General features: G+C 41.0%; 3 pseudogenes; 2 read left to right on the top strand and 1 right to left on the bottom strand.

Annotated features, from left to right (window-relative positions):
• Positions 1-1,951: 1,951 nt before the first annotated feature.
• On the bottom strand, positions 1,952-2,086 carry LOC106735139 (thymosin beta-10 pseudogene; annotated as a pseudogene).
• Positions 2,087-5,342: 3,256 nt separating this feature from the next.
• LOC106735136 (small ubiquitin-related modifier 2-like) lies at positions 5,343-6,566 on the top strand (annotated as a pseudogene).
• A 3,105-nt stretch (positions 6,567-9,671) lies between these two features.
• The window catches only part of LOC102480264 (eukaryotic translation initiation factor 3 subunit E-like), a 3,755-nt pseudogene continuing 1,710 nt past the window's right edge, over positions 9,672-11,716 (top strand).

The raw sequence follows: 11,716 nt of genomic DNA, 5'->3' as shown, positions 1-11,716 counted from the left end.
AAAATCTCTCCAAAAAAAAAAAAAAAAAAAGAGTAGAAGTTTATTTAGTTGACAATATTTGAGGTCCATGGTCAAGGGGCCACATCTACTAAGGTTCTTCTTGGTAGTGACACTGCAGAGGCCGAGAAAGTTCAGGATATCACATGGCAAGACAAAACAGGAGTGGAGTGTGTGTTAGTGTGTCTGCTCTTCACATAAAGCTTCTAGAAGTCAATCATGGGGCACCACCTTGATGACCTCATCCAATCACAATATCTCTCAAAGTTCCTACCTTTCTTTTTTTTACTTTGTTCATGTTATAGCACATGTGTGCACACGTGTGAGAAAGAGAAAGAGATAAGCACTTTCAACAGCATCTAGTCACTCTATGATTCCCTTCTTTCCATCATCCAGTCTGGAGTCTCAGACATTTACACATGTGCCAGGAGTGTTCAGGCTGACCAGGCTGGGGATTCAAACCATGGTCAGCATTTAGGATCTGGCTTTTCTTGACTGTACCATGGAGCTGACTGGCCTGCCTTCTTTCTTTCCTTCCTCCCTTCCCCTCCCCCTTCCTTTCTTCTTCCCATCCTTCCTTCCCTTCCTTCTTTCTTTGATGTATATACACATGTGCTAGAGAGAGAGAGGTAGATAAAGAGAAGCATCCTTGACAGGGCCCAATCATGACATGATCTTCCTTCAGCCTGTCAGAATCTTAGGCCTGGTGCATTTCAGGTCCACGGGGTGGGCAGGATATCCAAACCATATTAGGCCATGTGGCTTCCAGTGCTGCAGTCTGGAACTACTATGGATTGAGCTACTAGGTTACACCAGTCTCACCTTTTATCACAATGATTGGAGTAAGTCTCTTCAATGTGATAATGGCTCCAAATCTCAGCACATGCATTTTGGGGAGACAACATTCAAAACACGGCACTAGTTTTCAGCACCAGGATGGCTTTGGCTAACATAGCCTCCTCTTCCATACGTTGTTCCTTCCCAGTCTGACCTATATACTTGGTGAGGCTCTTCAGATGCTAGTCGAAACAAGTTTGGAGCAGTTCTCAACAGTAGAACTGACAGTTTTGTCTCTTCTAGAAACTATCTGCTGGTTCTCAGAGGATATAGGCCCAAGGCTTTAGACTGTGCCATAATCTACCTTGTCTCTTGAGTTCTGCCTTTTCCCAATTCCTAGAGAAAGAAGGGAGAGAATTCCTTCTCTGGTTTAAACATTCCTTGGAGTTTTATGTTCAAGTCTTTAATCATTTTGATTTTTTTTTTTTTTCTGTAGGACCTAAGATAAAGGTCTGATTTCATTCTTTTGCATATGGATATCCAGTTTTCCCAACATCTTTCTCCGTTGTTTATTCTTAATGCATTTCTCAATGATCAGTTGACATATGTATATGCTTGGATTTATTTCTGGGTTCTATTCTGTTCTGTTGGTCTATATTACTGTCTTTATGTCAGAAATACACTGTTTTAATTACTGTAGTCTTGTAATATATTTTGAAATCAGGAAGTGTGATACCTCCAACTTTGTTCTTCTTGCCTAAGATAGCTTTAGCTATTTAGAGTCTTGTTTGATTCTAGATGAATTTTAGGAATTTTTTTTTTTTTTGCCACGAGGTATTTTTTTTTATTAATCATACAAGTAATTTTTAAAATTATTTTTATTTTTTCATTCATTCATTTTAATTTGACCAGAGAGAGATACAGAATGGTCTAGCACTTTAACCATTACACCACTTGCTGGTCCCCATACCAATAATTTTCTATAATACCCCAGGACCCACCCAAGAATTAGGCAAGCCAATGGAGGAGGGTCTCCTCAAAGACCCATAGGACAATGACATCAGAGTGGGGAGGGGTCACAATGTAGCTTGTGGCCTGTGTCCACCTTGCAGGTGGCTCTTCCTCCACATCATGACTGGGGGCTTGAAGACAACAAGGCAGGGGATCCTCCAGGCTCTTAGGAAATTTCACTCTGTTTCTCCTGCTCAGTGGTCTCTGAAGTCAGCAGGGTGTTCTTCTCCTGCAACTCTGTTTTCTTCTGTTTGGCCTTATTGAAGCTGGCGATTTCCATCATGTCTGGTTTGTCTGCCATTTTATTGAAATGTCCACAGTGTCTTGCGCTGAGTCCAGTTCCTGGTACTTTCACTTGTGTAGCTGCAGCCAAGATTTTTCTATTTTATTTTATTTTAAAAATGTATTTATTTTATGTTCATTCATTGTACATCATCACAGCATACAAAATGCTATATCTGGGAACCAGCAGTTAGCATAATGGCTATGTCGCTGGACTCCCACGTAGTCGACCGCGGTTCGCTTAAAATTCACGCCGGGCACGTGTGCGTGTGTGCCCAAGATCCCGAGAAGAGAATGGAGGAGAAGGGACTGCGGCGTGACCATTCCCCCTGGGGGGTGATTTCTCACTTTCTGTCTCTATGTCTCTCTCTGTGTGGTGAGCGCACGTGCCCTATAGCGAAAAAAAAAAAACCCTCTCCAAAATGCTATATCCCATCCCGAATACACTGCATATTGGCTTAATAAAGGATATTACCATACATGTTGCCATCAACAAATAATTTTCTATTTCTTGTTTCTTATATATTTTTGCTTTTATTTCCCTTTTCCCCTTAAGTCTCTACTTCTCACCTTCTGTCATGTCTCACCCTCCTTCCACACTGTCTCTGGTATCTACATTTGTTTTCCATGCCTTTCCTCCTGACACACATTTTTTTCTTTCAAGAGTTTTTTGCCATAGGGTGTGTGTGCTTGCCAGAAAGACAGAGAGAGACAGAGAGACAGAAGGCAAGAAATCACCCCCCGGGGGGACGGCCATGCTGCAATCCCTTCTCCTCCAATCTCCTCTCGGGATCTTGGGCATGCACACACACTCACCTGGCATGAGTTTAAGCCACCAGGTCTGGGAATCGAACCGCATTTGACTACATGGGAGTCCAGTGACATAGCAATTGCGCCAACTGCTGGTCCCTTCTATTTCTATAAAAAATACCATTGGAGGGACCAGCAGATGGCATAATGGTTACTTCGCTGGACTCCCATGTAGTCAACAGCAGTTTGAGTCCCAGACCTGTAGGCTTAAAACTCACACTGGGCACATGTGCATGTGTGCCCAAAATCCTGAGAAGAGAATGGAGGAGAAGGGATTGCACTGTGGTCATCACCCTCCTGTGATTTCTTGCTTTCTGTCTGTCTTTCCGGGGAGCACACACGCCCTATAGCAAAAATCTCTCTTAAAAAAAATGCCATTGGGAAGCTGAATATTATAAGCATGCCTATAATCCTAGCTACTTGGGAGACTAAGGCAGGAGAATTTCAAGTCTGTGGCCAGTCTGGGCCACATAGTGAGACCCTATCTCTAAAACAAAACAAAACAAAGCAAAACAAACAAACAAAACCCACGAAAATGTCATTGGATTTTGATAGGGACTTCATTGAATTTATAGATAGATAACTTTGAGTAGTATGGACATTTTAGTAATATTACTTATTCCAATCTATAACACAAGATGTTTTTTATTAATATGTGTCTTGTTAAATTTTTTCCATCAGTGTTTTATAGTTTTAAGTGTATATTTTAATCTCCTTGGTTAAGTTTATTTCTAAGCATTTTATTCTTGTTTTTTTCTTGTAAATGGAATTGTTCTCTTAATTTCCTGAGTTTTCTTTTCTTTCTTTCTTCCTTCCTTCCTTATTTCCTTCCTTCCCCTCTCTCTTTTTCTTTCTTATAAGGTCTTGCCTTGCCTCTTGTAAGGTCTCTCCCTGCTTTGACCTTCTGAGTAGCTGGGACTACAGATGCAGACTACCACATCTTAATTTTAGAGTGGGCCCAGAACTGGACCTAGGTCTCCTATGTGGCCTCAGCCTTCTAAGCAGCAGTGTCTACCAACGAGTGCTACCACAGTTGCACCTCAATTTACTTTCTGAATAGTTCATTGTCGGTATATAGAAATGTAACTGATTTGGAGGGGACCAGCAGATGGCATAATGGTTACATTGCTAGACTCCCATGTAGTCGACCTCGGTTGAAGTCCCGGACCTGGCAGCTTAAAATTCACTCTGGATACATGCCCAAAATCCCCAGAGGAGAATGAAGGAGAGGGGATTATGATAAGGCCATATCCCCTGGGGGAGTAATTTCTCCTTTTCTATCTCTGTTTCTCTCCTTTGAGTGCATGGGCCCTATAGCAAAATACTCTCTAAAAGAAAGAAATGCAACTGATTTTTGTATATTGATTTTGTATCTTGCAACTTTACTTAATTTATTTATTAGTTCTGGGACCAGCAGTTAGTGTAATGGCTATGTTGCTGGACTCCCATGTAGTTGACCGGGTTCGGGTATCGGACCCAGGGGCTTAAAACTCAACGCCGGGCATGCGTGCGCACATGTCCAAGATCCCGAGAGGAAAATGGAGGAGAAGGGATTGAGGCGTGGTCATCCCCCCTGGAGGGTGATTTCTCACTTTCTGTCTCTCTGTCTCTCTCTGTCTGTCTGGCGAGCGCACGCTCCCTATAGCAAAAACCTCTTCAAAAAAAAATTTATTTATTAGTTCTAACTGGTTTTGTTTTTGTTTTTGGAGTCTTTAGAGTTTATATATCAGATCATGGGGCCAGCAGGTAGTGGGGTGGTGAGTGGATCCCCCATGATTGACTCTGTGGTTTTGGTCAGTAGCCTGAAAAAAAACACTGAGAGCATATGCATGTATGCCTAAAATACCACGAGAAGAATGGAGGAGGAGGGATTGCAGTGGGCCTTACCCCCTCGGGGGATGATTTCTCACTTTCCCTCTCTCTCCCTGTCTCTCTGGCAAGCTCACACATACTATGGCAAAAATTCTAAAACATTTTTTAAAAAAATCTTTATTTGCTAACAGAGAAAATTTTACTTCTTCTCTTCTGATTTGAATGCTTTTATTTATTTTTCTTGCTTAACTGTTCTTGCTAGCGTTTTTGGTACTCTTACATATTGAATAGATGTGATGAGAGTAGGCACCTAAAACTGTAAAATTCCTAGAAGAAAACACAGGGAAAAAGTTTGCTGATATTGATTTGGCAATGATTTCTCAGAAATGATATCAAAAGCATGGGCAAAGAAAGCAAACATTGACAAGTGGAATTATATCAAACTAAGAAGCTTCTGGACAGTAAAGGAAATAATCAACAAAATAAAAAGACAACCTACAGAAGAAAAGATATATTTCAAACCATGTATTTGATAAGGAGTTAAAATCCAAAATATGTAAGAAACTCCTACAACTCAATTGCAAAAATCTAAATATTCAGTTTCAAAATGGGCAATAAATCTGAACAGATATTTCTCCAGGGAAGACATACCAATGGCTTGGTATGGAAATGCAAATGGAATCAAAACCATGGCTAGCCAGTGGCATGGTGATTAAGGTAGCTGGATCTCACATGTCTGACTGTGCTATTTGAGTCCTGGGCCCCACAGCCTGGAAAACATACTGAGGGCATGTGCACGAGTGCCCAAAATTCTGATGAGAGGGAGAAATGAAGGAGAAGGAATTGTGGCATGATCCCCTATGGGTGAGAGGGGGTGTTTTCTTACTTCTATCTCTGTCTCTCTCCACTGCATGCACATACCCACTGGCAAATTAAAACACCCCCCCACACACACACACACACAAAACGTGGTATCACCGTACACCCATTAGGATTAACCATCATCAAAAAAATAAAAATAGGGACAAAGAGGTGGCATAGTGCTTAAGGCACTGGATTCTCACATGGCTAACAGCAGTTCAAGTCCCAGACCTGGTAGCTTAAAACTTGGCTGGGTGCATGTTCATGTGAGCCCAAAATCCTGAGAGGGGAATGAAGGAGAAGAGATTGTGGCATCGCCATACCTTCCTAGGGGGTGATTTCTCACTTTCTCTCTGTCTCCAGCAACTGCATGCCTATAGCAAAAATATCTCTATAAACAAACAAACAAACAAATTTTTAAAGTGTTGTTGGGATTAGAGAAATCAAAAACTCTTTTACATTGTTGATGAGAATATTGGTTCCTTCAGTGAGGACCTGACCTGGTACCTCTTTTGTGAAGTGGCTTCTGAGGAGACTCTGGCGCTTGCCATAGCCAACAAAAAGCCCTAGGGAGGAGTCAAGACAGAGAACAACGATCATATTAATTTGAAGGTGGCAGGGCAGGATAGTTCTGTGGTGCAGTTTAAGATTAAGAGGCAGATGCCACTTAGTAAGCTAATGAAAGCCTATTGTGAACGACAGCGTTTATCAATGAGGCAGATCAGATTCTGATTTGATGGGCAGCCAATCAATGAAACAGACACACCTGCACAGTTGGAAATGGAGGATGAAGATACAATTGATGTGTTCCAACAGCAGACAGGAGGTATCTACTAAAAAGGGAACCTGCTACTTAACTCCAGAACTCTGTTCTTACAGACCAAGAATACATTCTCAATTAGAAAACCACAATTTGGTTTCACCACATCCTGACTACTACAGTATAGTTTTCTCTATTCTTTCATTTTCCCTTCCCCATTCCTTTATTGTACATAAAGTAACTGGTGTATGTGCACGAGCATACTGCTTTTTTTTTTTTAACTAAATGGCCAATGGTATGTTTTGATTGACATCAAATGGAGATGGGATGGGGAAATACTGGTTCTGTAAAAATCCCCCCTTTCTCCACTAGTGGCCGCTCATTCAGCTCTGATCTTTATATGCCAGTAAGTTATTTTGCTCTCACTGTTTTAACAACAACAAAAAAGAAACAAACAAAAACCAACAACATAAAAATCCTTGCATACTTTGATTGGAGAATTTTAATGTTTTTTGTTTATCATTGTGAAGCCAAGGACAATTTTATAACTTTTTTGTATGTAGCTGTTACATGTAGTACAATTTAAGTAGGGGTAAATTACTCTTCTTTTACTTTTTTCTTTCTTTTTTTCGGAGAGATTTTCGCTATAGGGCGCGTGCGCTCGCCAGACAGACAGAGAAAGACATAGAGACAGAAAGCGAGAAATCACCCCCCAGGGGGGATGGTCACATCGCAGTCCCTTCTCCTCCATTCTTCTCTCGGGATCTTGGGCACGCACACGCGCCCGGCGTGTTTTAAGCCACCGGGTCCGGGATGGTCGACTACGTGGGAGTCCAGCGACATAGCTATTACACTAACTGCTGGTTCCCAAGGGGTAAATTACTCTTAAAGAAAAAAAACATAAGGAATCCTAGATAGTTTTCTCTTCAAGTCAAGCATCTTGTTTAAATAAACTTCTTGTTTAAAGTGGGGAAAAAAAAAAAAAGGAATAGCCAGTAGTCCCTGCCTTATTTGCAGTTTTGCTTTCCATCATTTCAGTTACTCATGGCCCACCATGATCCAAAAATAGGTGAGTAAAATACAATAAGATATTTTGAGAAAGAGAGAGAATATTTACATAACCCTTATTACAGTATATTGTTGTGATTGTTTTATTTTCTTGTTAGTTGATAATCTCTTACTGTGCCTAATTTATCTCCAAATGCATAAATTAAACTTCATCACCCATATATAGTGTGTATACACTCGCCAGAAAGACAGAAAGAGACAGAAAGCAAGAAATCACCCCTCAGGGAGATGGCCATACCGCAATCCCTTCTCCTCCATTATTCTCTTGGGATCTTGGGCACGCATGCACACACACCCAGCGTGAGTTTAAGCCACGGGTCTGGGACTCAAACTGCAATCAACTACATGGGGGTCCAGCAACATAGCCATTTCACCAGCTGCTGGTCCCAGGGTTCAGTTCTATCTGCAGTTTCTAGCATCCCCAGGGGGGTCTTGGTACATATTCCCTATGGATAAGAGGGGACCAGTATAAATTGGGGCAGGCACCATAGAAAACAGTATGGAGATGCCTCAAAAAAATAAAAATAGAGCTACTATATTATCCAGTAATTCCACTTCTAGGCATACATATCCAAAGAAATTAAAATCAGTGTCTCAGAGAGATCTGAACTCCCATGTTCATTGAAACATTCAGAATAGCTAAGATACGAAAGCAACCTAAATGTCTATCAATAACAACGGATAAAGAAAATGTAGCATATACACAAAAAGGGATATAATTCAGCTTTAGAAAAAGTAAAAAAGTTCTGCCATTTGCAATAATATGAATGAACTTGGCTGGCATTACACTAAGCGAAGTAAGCTAGACACAGAAAGACAAATACTGTGTGATTCCACTTATATGTGGAATATTAAATAGTAAAATTTCTAGAACAAGAGTAGAGTAGCAGTTGGCAGAAACTAGAGATAGGGAGAGTGGGGAGGTGTCTGTCCAAGGGTACAAATTCTCACATCAATAAGATCTGGAGAGCTGCAGTACAACACAGTGCCTATAGTTAGCAATTATGTACTATATGCTTAGAAATTTGCTAAGTGGGGTTGGCAGGTGACATGGTGGTTAAGGGCACTAGACTCCCATATGGCCGGTTGTGGTTTAAGTCCTGCACCTGGAAGCTTGCTTTCTCACCTTCCCTCTCTCTCTCTGTCCTTCTCTGGTCAAATTCAAATTAATAAATAAAGTTAAATAAAATAATTATTTTAAGAAAAAAAGAAATTTGCTGAGAGTTTATCTTATGTTAAGTGCTATTAACCACAAATGTAAATAAATGAATGAATGAGCGAGTGAGCGAGTGAATGAGTGAATGAATGGGCAGGAGGAAACTGATGGCATCGATGACTTTGATTAGGGTGATGATTTCATGAGGGTGTACTTATTTCCAGGTGCATCAAGTTGTATACATTATATATGTACAGTTTTTGTATGTCAACCATACTATTTGATAAAATTATTTTAAAAACATTTCTTGGATGAGGCCAGAAGGTGGTGTGGTGGTTAAGGTGTTAGACTCCCATGTGGAAGACCACAGTTCAAGTCCTGGACCTGATAACTTGAAATTCATGCTATCTGTACATATATGCCCAAAATCCCAAGAAGAGAATGGAAGAGAAGGGATTGCAGTGACACCATTTCCCCTTGAGGGGAGTGATTTCTCACTTTCTCTCTTGCTATCTCTCTTTGGTGAATGCAAGAGCCCTATGACAAAACCTAAAAGCAAAAACAAACAACAAAAAACAATTCCTTGGAGGAACTCAGTATTCTGGAATACTTTCCATCTCTATCTCCATTCTCACTTTCTCTCTCTCTCTCTCTCTCTCTGCCTCTCTTTAATGAGCACATGTGCCCTATTTCAAATTTTAAAATAATAGTAATAAATAAAAGTTTCAAAGAATCATTTTAACTTTATTTATTTATTTTTATTTGACTAGAGAAGAACAGACTGAGAGAGAGAAAGAAGGAAAGTGAGAAAGCAAGCCTCCAGGTCCAGAACTTGAAGCGCAGTTGGCCATGTGGTAGTCCAGCACCCTTAACCACCATGCCACCTGCTGGCTCCAAATAATTAAAATTTTTAAAAAGGAGCATCTTTTTTCTTCCTTCTTTTTTAGAATTATTGTTATTTATTCATTCATTTGTTTTAATTTGACCAGAGAGAGACACAGAGAGAAAGAGAGGGAAAGTGAGAAAGCAAGCCACCAGGTCCAGGACTCAAACTGTGGTCAGCCACGTGGAAGTGTCCAGCACCTTAACCACCATGCCACCTGCTGGTTCCCAGGAGCATCTTTTTTCTTTGAGAGAATGGTTGAGTGCAACTTGGTTACTTGTATCCCTCACTTTTTGGACCATCATAACCATCATCTTGTTTTCCACTCCTTGAGTTTCTCACTATAAAGGAGACATATTATGAAAAAGAATTATTACGAAGGAAATTACATCTTCTTAGTGATACCAACATGGTAGACTTTGCTATGGATGTTAACAGAAACCTTTCTGATGATGTTCCTCCTGCTTTAAGAGAAAAAAGAACTACAGTTGTACAACTGACTCAGCTTCAGATAGAAACAGAACCAATTGTGAAGATGTTTGAAGATTCAGAAACTACAGGGCAAACGCAGTCAACCTGGGATGGTCAGACAAGCCCCATCTGTCAGACAAGCACGATGTTAAGCAGGAATATTTAGGTACACTCTACAGATATGCATAATTCCAAATCGAATGTGAGAATTACTTAGGAACAGCAGAGTATCTTTACTTTTTTAGAGTTTTGGTTCTAGCAGCAGGTAGAAGTGCTTTAAGTTCATGCTGTGGAAAACTGGTCTCTGAAATCTTCCTTTTTAAAAAAGAATTATTTTGGGAACCAGCAGTTAGTGTAATGGCTATGTCGCTGGACTCCCACGTAGTCGACTGCGGTTCGCGTCTCGGACCCGGTGGCTTAAATCTCACGCCGGGCGCGTGTGCATGCGTGCCCAGGATCCCGAGAGGAGAATGGAGGAGAAGGGATTGCGGCGTGACCATCCCCCCTGGGGGGTGATTTCTCGCTTTCTGTCTCTATGTCTCTGTCTGTCTGGTGAGCGTACGTGCCCTATAGCAAAAACCTCTCAAAAAAAAAAAAAAGAATTATTTTATTTATCTTTATTTACTTATTTATTTTAATTTGGCCAGAGAGGAAGAGAGTGAGAGAGAAAATGAGAAATCAAGCCGCCCAGTCTGGGACTTGAACTGTGATTAGCCATGTGGGAATCCAGTGCCCTTAACCACCATAGCACCTGCTGACCCCCACGGCCTCTGAAATCTTAATGCAGAATGGGAATGAAGTCATGGAAGACCTTACATGGTTAAAAGAGACCATAGAGGGACCAGCAGTTAGTGTAATGGCTATGTCACTGGACCTGTGTTCCCATTGTCCAAAGACTTCAAATCCCAAAAATAATTTCTTTTTAAGTTGGTTTTTAAAAGTTCCTGCCTCCTCCCAGGAGAGAAGAAACAATTCTCAGGATTCCACCAGCTAGGGGCCATTTTAGAATAGCTCGTTGGATAACCATGAGCCCTATTCTCTGCCTTTCTGTCCTGACTAAGGGTATTAGAAGGAAAAGGCAGGCCACTTTGCTAAAACTATTGACCCAAGGGCCAGCAGGTGGTGTGGTGGTTGGGGTACTAGACTCCCACATGACTTACCATGGATTGAGTTCCCTGACCTGGCACCTTGCTTTCTTGCTTTCCTTCTCTCTCTCTCTCTCTCTCTTTCTCATGAGCTCACATGCCCTATAGCAAATTAAAAATTAATAATATTAATAACTAGAAGACTTAAATAAAAATTCTAAAAAAAAAAAAAGAGAGAGAGAGACCAGAGATAATTCTGTGAGGTTTTGGCCCCAACCTCTTCAACAATGAACCTGGCTCACTCACTGTTCTCTGTTTTATTCTCTTTTTTTTTTTTTTTTTTTTGAGAGGTGTTTGCCGTAGGACACGTGTGCTCAACAGAAAGACAGAGAGACAGAAAGTGAGAAATCGTCCTCCAGGGAGGATAGCCGCACCACAATCACTTTTCCTCCATTCCCCTCTCAGGATCTTGGGCACGCATGCACACACACTCGGCATGAGTTTAAGCCACCGGGTCCGGGATTCAAACCGCAGTCCACTACATGGGAGTTCAGCAACATAGCCATTATGCCAACTGCTGGGTCTCTGTTTTTTTCAACAACTCTAATGGCCATGATAATAATATCTATCTCTTCCTTTACCAGCCATAGTTCAGATAATGTGTCCATATATTCTCCACAGTTTGACTACAGAAGTCATAACAAACAAGGATGTCGAAAAAGCCAGCAGACACTAAAAGATCT

This window comes from Tupaia chinensis, unplaced genomic scaffold (genome assembly GCF_000334495.1).
Source record: "Tupaia chinensis unplaced genomic scaffold, TupChi_1.0 Scaffold000314_1, whole genome shotgun sequence".
Lineage (NCBI taxonomy): Eukaryota > Metazoa > Chordata > Mammalia > Scandentia > Tupaiidae > Tupaia > Tupaia belangeri.
The sequence above is the reverse complement of the archived record's forward strand: the minus strand, read 5'-3'. Positions and strand labels throughout refer to the sequence as shown.